We start from the raw sequence: 6534 nt of genomic DNA on the forward strand, positions 1-6534 counted from the left end.
TTCTTTACTGAGGTCTCAGTTCCTCAAAAATGATTTTGTAAGAAAGACATTGAAAACCATAGGTACTCATGAATCCGCTTCCATTGAAGTATTTGGCAGTATTCTTGAGCAAACTCTAGGCAAATCTCTCCCATCGTTAAAAAAATAAAGTTCTCACTTCTACACTCAGCAATTACATGTATTTAGAATTTTGAATATTTTGCTGACTATAAGCACTAGAAATAGGCTCATGAGAAAAAATGATATGGTTCATAAGGAGTCTAGTAATCCCTTTAAAAAATTTAAAACTACAACATTCTCTAGCACTGAATATTTGAAACTGGTTCATAAAAAAAGATTTATACAATCTAATGTGATTAAAACATACTTCAACATTAAACTCTTCATTTAGAGGACCCATATTTCTTGAGCTTCTTCAGAAAGTTCAAGGCTTCTTGAGGAAAAGCCCTTCTTGGAACAAGCGCCCCAAACTGATCAGGCACAGTTGAAGAGCAGTTTTCAACCTTCCGCTCGGAGTCACGTTGGGCTGCGGTTTTTCGATGTCTTCAGCTTGTCCGACAGAAACTCATGCCTGTTCGAATTGCTGCTTCCTATCCTGGAGAAACGGACACTCAAAGCGACCCTTTGGAGGGAGCCTCCTTCCCGGGAGAGGCCGGAGGCCTCCCTTCCGGGACTGTGGCCCCCAGCGAAGAAAAGTGGAAGCGGATATTACAGAAAAAGAAATTCCCTGCCCAAGGCCTAAGTGTGGAAGGGAAAAACTTCTCTTTGCTTAGCGATTCCGAGATCCTGACTGGCATCACCTCCCAGGACTCCAAATGCTTCCTTTCTTGTTATAATCCTCTTAAATTCCTTTTTTCCCATATCCCCACCCCCACCCCCGTCCAGACCTGTGATTCCGTCAGTTTCTCTCTCTTTCTCCCCGGGCTGTCGCCCCTCCTCCACACCACGAGCCTCGCCCAGGGACCCGGAGAGGGGCCTGGGGGCTTTCAAGTTTATGGCCCATTATAGGTGAAAGCTGGGAGGTGCTAGGCGGGGCTGCGGAACTAATCAGCTATCTTAACACTGGACCGCAGGGCCAGCGTTTGAGGATGGCTAAATGTCGCTGCCTGCTTATTTTAATTATGAGGAAAAAAAGAAAATCAGTTTTTTGAATCACAGATAAGTACTATGACAAACCCCTCCCATCCACAAAATCACCCACCAGAAAGGATCAATTAAAGAAAGAAAAACTCTAAAGAAAATTCTTTGCTCAGTGAACAAGACTAAAATAAGTTAAATCAATGCAATTGCAGAAATTAAGTGAAACAGAGACAGGCTTTATGTTCAGATGAGGCTCATATGAAACCTACACTAGGATTCCATATCCAGGATTAATCCCAAAACCATAGAATGTGGATTAAGCTACTGTGAAAGGTAAAATACAAAGCAACAGGCAGAAAAATTTTAATCAGGAACAAAGATTACCATAATCCCCATATGGGTTTACTTTTGGAAGAAGAGACTTTTGCAGAGGAAAAACAGTCTTAAAACAATAAAAATGGTGTATAAAATTAACCCAAGAAATATCTCATCTGGGTAGGTACTCTCTAAAAGTAATGTGATTTGCAATGATGGGCAAACTTGTTCTATACATTTATTCAGCTGGTCTGATTTTCCTAAGGATAGAATTTGAGCTCTTTGAGGATAAGGGTTTCTTCATGCTTCATAGCTTCTAGTACGCAGGAATTACCTAATTCAAAAAAATTCAATAATCTACTTTCCTAATACTGTTTTATTTTCTCAGGCATTCTTACAGTATTACTATTTCCATAAAGCTTCTTTTCCATTCTTTTTTTTTCTCTAGAGATTGGGAGAGCATTTCACACAAATAATACAAAAATAAAATTCATAGGCCATTACAAGAAATACCTCTTGTTTGAAAACAATCGTACCCCTTCAACAATGACAAAGTATATTACAAGAAAATTTTAATCTTTTTTCTATTCCTAAGAAGAACCAAGATAGTTTGCAGGTATCATCTTACCTAGTAGATGAGGCACACATCCATAGGACAGACTAGCTCCTTTTGTTCTGAAACATGTCTAATGGAATTAGTGTAGACAAATCAGGGGGTTATTTCTTCAAAGAATATTCCAAACATTCATGAGAATGTTGGATGGAAAAAAAAAGCAATATGACAGCAAAGGTAAATTTCAATGATTTTAACTTCATTAAATAAATTATAAGAAATAAATGTAATTTGTGAGAAATCAGTGCACTAACCACAAAGAAAACTGTGAGTTTTGGACAAGAAGCTAGAATTGCAAAAGTCTGTAGATTATGACAATGAAAAACGAATTTTACTATATTCTTCATTTCTGTGACAAAATCTATTATATTTATCACCACAAGTTAGCTTAGCAGAGCACAGGTAGAACTCTCTAGGACAGACAAAAAAAAGTGAACTGGAAAGATAAAGAACAAAGTGTTTTTATAGAGAGCCCAACTTCTTGTTGAGCCAATACACATAACACCCTATAAAGAACAGACCACTAACACTTATGTGATAATAATACTGTAATAATAACAATCTTGCATTATAGAAAGCTTTTCACTTTGCAAAGTGCTTTTACATTTATTATAGCTTCTTTAATATCCCCAAATAGTAAGTATTCATCTTTGGTCCCTGAGGAAAATGTATTCTTCATTCAAAGGACTCCTGGGCTATCTGGCTTTGTGTAAGAAAACTCAGCCCAAATCAATGAGTACTTTATTCCCAAGCATGAGTTTTGCTTTCCACATAGCATGATAAAATAGCAATCCCACAGAATATGAAAGCAGGTTTAAATTGCTATGAATCTGGGGAAGAAAAAGCTTATTGAAATAACAAATTGTTTATCTTGGAGATATAATTCTGCAAATCAACAAAATAATGCATTTGATGGAAATAGCTAGCAGCCTACCAAAATCTATTTCCCTTCTCTTCCTGAGCCAGACCACATTTTCCAGGACCACTTGTGGGTTGGGTGTAGCCACAGAAAGTGGGAAGAAAGGATAAATTCCACTACATGGCCAGAGGTTCAGCACACTGGACACATTTTCTGTCTTCTCCTTTCCCACCTGAAGGAGACTAGGCAGGGGACAATTCCAGTTTGACCATGCAGATGACAATCCCCTAGCTTGTTTGTGCAAGCTGATTAAAGGTACTTGAGTTCTTGAATGATCTCAGGGAACCAAGCTGCCATGGACTGTTCTCCAGTACTACAAGAGAAAAAGATTCGTTTCCATCTTTCTAAGCAATACTATTTAGTGACTCTTTGTAATATCAGGTTTTTTGAAGATGGAGAATTTTCTCACAATATTGAACATTATTATTTGTGAGGACACAGGTAATAAATAAGTGATGCGGCTTATCGCTGTTAAATGGGGCAAAATTCACACATGCATGGTGATATCCTGTCATGCTTAAGCTTATGGTCTGTGAATGCTTACAAGTTTTAGTAATGGTAATGAGTGAATTTTGATCATTTGTGGAATTACATACAGAATTCATTAAACAAAATAAAGTAGAAAAGGGAATAATATATATTCAGTGTTTTTATTAAGGAGATTTGGTCTTACCTGAAAATTGTTAACTATTTGTTGTTATTACTGAGAATCATTTCTGGGGCCGAGGATTTAGCTCACTGGTTATGCCACCTGTCTTGAAAGCACAGGGACCCGAGTTTGATCTCCGGTACCAAAAAAAAAAAGAGAATCATTTCCAGGCCTCATGCATGCTGAGCATGTCCTCTACCACTGAAATATATTCCAGTGCATGAAGTGTCTCAACCCTTTGTATGTGGAAGCTGTTGGACTGCTAAGCATCTAGAAAAGCGGCCTAGACATATATCCCTGACAAAAATAATGAAAACATTTGTCCTCAGAAAAACTTGTACCAGAATGTTCATAGCAGCATTATTCACAGTAACTAAATGGTGGAAATTAATCAAGTCTCCGTCAACTGATGCACAGATAAATGAAATATTATAAATGTTATTAATCTAATAAAAGGGATGAAGTACTGTTAATGCTTCATCATGGTTAAACTTCAAAAACATTATGATAAGTGAAAGAAGCCAGTTCCAGGGACCCCATATTATGATTCCATTTATATGAAATGTCCAAAGTAGGTAGCTTTAAAGACAGAAAGTTGGGTAGTGATTGCTTTGTGCTAAAGAAAGGGGATGATTCAAGGCTTGAATGGTGATAGCTAAGGGATGTGGTTTTTTGTGGGGGGCAGTAAAAATGCTCTAAAATGTATTGATTTATTTCTGCAAATATGTGAAAAAAATTAAATTAGTTTTTGAAATATGTGATTATTACGGTGTATGACTTACAGCTCACTGAAACTATTACAAAAAGAAAAAGTTTAGAAAGCTGTAGAAAAGGGCAGGAGTAGAACCAATATCTGTATGTATGTGTGGCTGTCCTTAAAGAGGTCCCTTTCTGAATAAATGCCTGATCTTTTTCTTTCTTTGTTTCACAAACAATTGCAAATCTGATTTCCTCTAATCTTTCTCTGAAAGCTTCTGAATCCCAAGGCATTAGTTTCCTTGCTGAAATCATTTTTAATTGGTAGTCTCCATTGGTACATAATGGGTTTTTTAGTACTTGACAGAGTCTGATGGTTTGGCATTGGCCAGTTCTTTCTGTCAGGTATTGACACAACAGGGTCAGTACCGTTTATTCTTCAGAAGAATACAGTTCATTTTCACTCTTAACTTTTTAGGAAAATCTTACTACAAGTGAAATACTTCTGTGGCCTCTGGAATTCTTTAAATAGCTATTCAGGGTATTAATTCATTACAAGAATATTGATCATGTGTAAATTACATGTCTCCTGCTGTGTTGTGCACTAAGAGTGTAAAAAACAGGCCTCTTGGGTCGGAGATTTAGCTCAGTGGTTCCGGCGCCTGCCGCGCAAGCGCAAGGTCCCGAGTTCGACCCCGGTACAAAAAAACAAAACAAAACAGGCCTCTTCTTTGAGGCTATATCAATTAGAGAAAAAAAAATAGTTATAAAATAACTACGTGAGGATAGAGCAGCAGACTCCAGACAGTGGAAGTCAGTGTAGGAGAAGGAAGAAGAAAGTTCAGTAGGGTGTCGATTGGCAAGCCTTCAAGAATGCATAGGATGTGACTAAGCAAGAGGAAAAGAGAGGTGTTCCAATGTGAGCAGAGCACAGACCTAGGCGGGGATGGTTAACACATCCCGATACAAAGTAGCATAGGTCTAAATGGTCTAGAGATCTCATTCACCCTTCTGTATCTCCAGGTTCAAATTCTACCCCTCCCAGGCTCATGCAGGCTACCAAAGCCTTGCCTTTCCCACAATATTAAATAACATATATATATATTAAATAAGAGAACTCAATCAATGGCCTTGTGCTCTACTTCGGGTGTCTCTCATTTTTATGCATCCACAATTCTTTGTGTGTGTGTGTGTGCTTGCACATGGTAGACAAGCACACTACCACTGGGCTACACTCCCAGCCCACAATTCCTTTTAAGAGTCCTTCTTTCTAGCTTCAGATTAAGGGAACTAGATTTGGAAAAACTCAGCCAGTGAGGGTATCTTGTGACCATGGTCCCCACAGACATCTCACAACATCAACGTCATTGCTATAACCATGTAATCCTAGAGCCTCCATCTGGTTCTCTGGTAAACTTGCTAGTACCAATTTCACTCATACCCCCGTAAGATCTTGATATTTCTACTTCAGCAAAACTGTGTTCATCTTGTTTAGCAGAGTTAACGATGCCTGTGTTAGACTCTGTCTGAACTTTACAGCTATACTGCTAGGTCAGACAGTAGCCTTATACAATAATTACCTCACATTTTAGAGTATTAAAACATAAGTGATTAAAAAAAACCAAAAACCATAAGTGATTAAACACTAAATAAAAATGATTATGAACCACTAATATTCAAAGCACAAGCTTACCAGATACTTTAATTCAATAATTTATCTTATGCTCTGTAAAACTGAATTTCATTCAGTCATGTAAAATAATTCTTTTTCCAATCATATTTCAGTTAGGTTATCATTCCTGAAAAAAATCATCAAGTATTAGAGCTGAAGATTTATGGGAGCTCTTTTAAAAAATAATTTATTGCATGCATTAGCTGAAGTTTATAAACTTCATGAAAATCAGCTATACCAATACTTCCTCTGGCTCATATGATTTTGGATGCTTTTAGTTCTCTTTTTTTGGTTCCCGAGATCGAACTCGGAACCTTGCGCTTTTGAGGCAGGTGGTGGAACCACTGAGCTAAATCCCCGGCCCTAGTTCTTTAACAGTTTTATAGATTCATACTTCAACAATGGAAGGATAAAGGGACAAAGATGGAAGATGCAAAGCATGCATGAAAGAGGAAGAAAATAACATCTGATATTATCTAAAACAGTAGTAAGATTGATATTCAAATTATATTATTAAAATATTAAATAATAAATTATTATATTTATTATTTTATGTTTCAAAATGAATAAATTGTCCTTGGTTTTTAAAA

The sequence above is a fragment of the Heterocephalus glaber genome, unplaced genomic scaffold (genome assembly GCF_053883595.1).
Source record: "Heterocephalus glaber isolate CG9 unplaced genomic scaffold, H.glaber_assembly_v1.0 deba00000676, whole genome shotgun sequence".
Taxonomy (NCBI): domain Eukaryota; kingdom Metazoa; phylum Chordata; class Mammalia; order Rodentia; family Bathyergidae; genus Heterocephalus; species Heterocephalus glaber.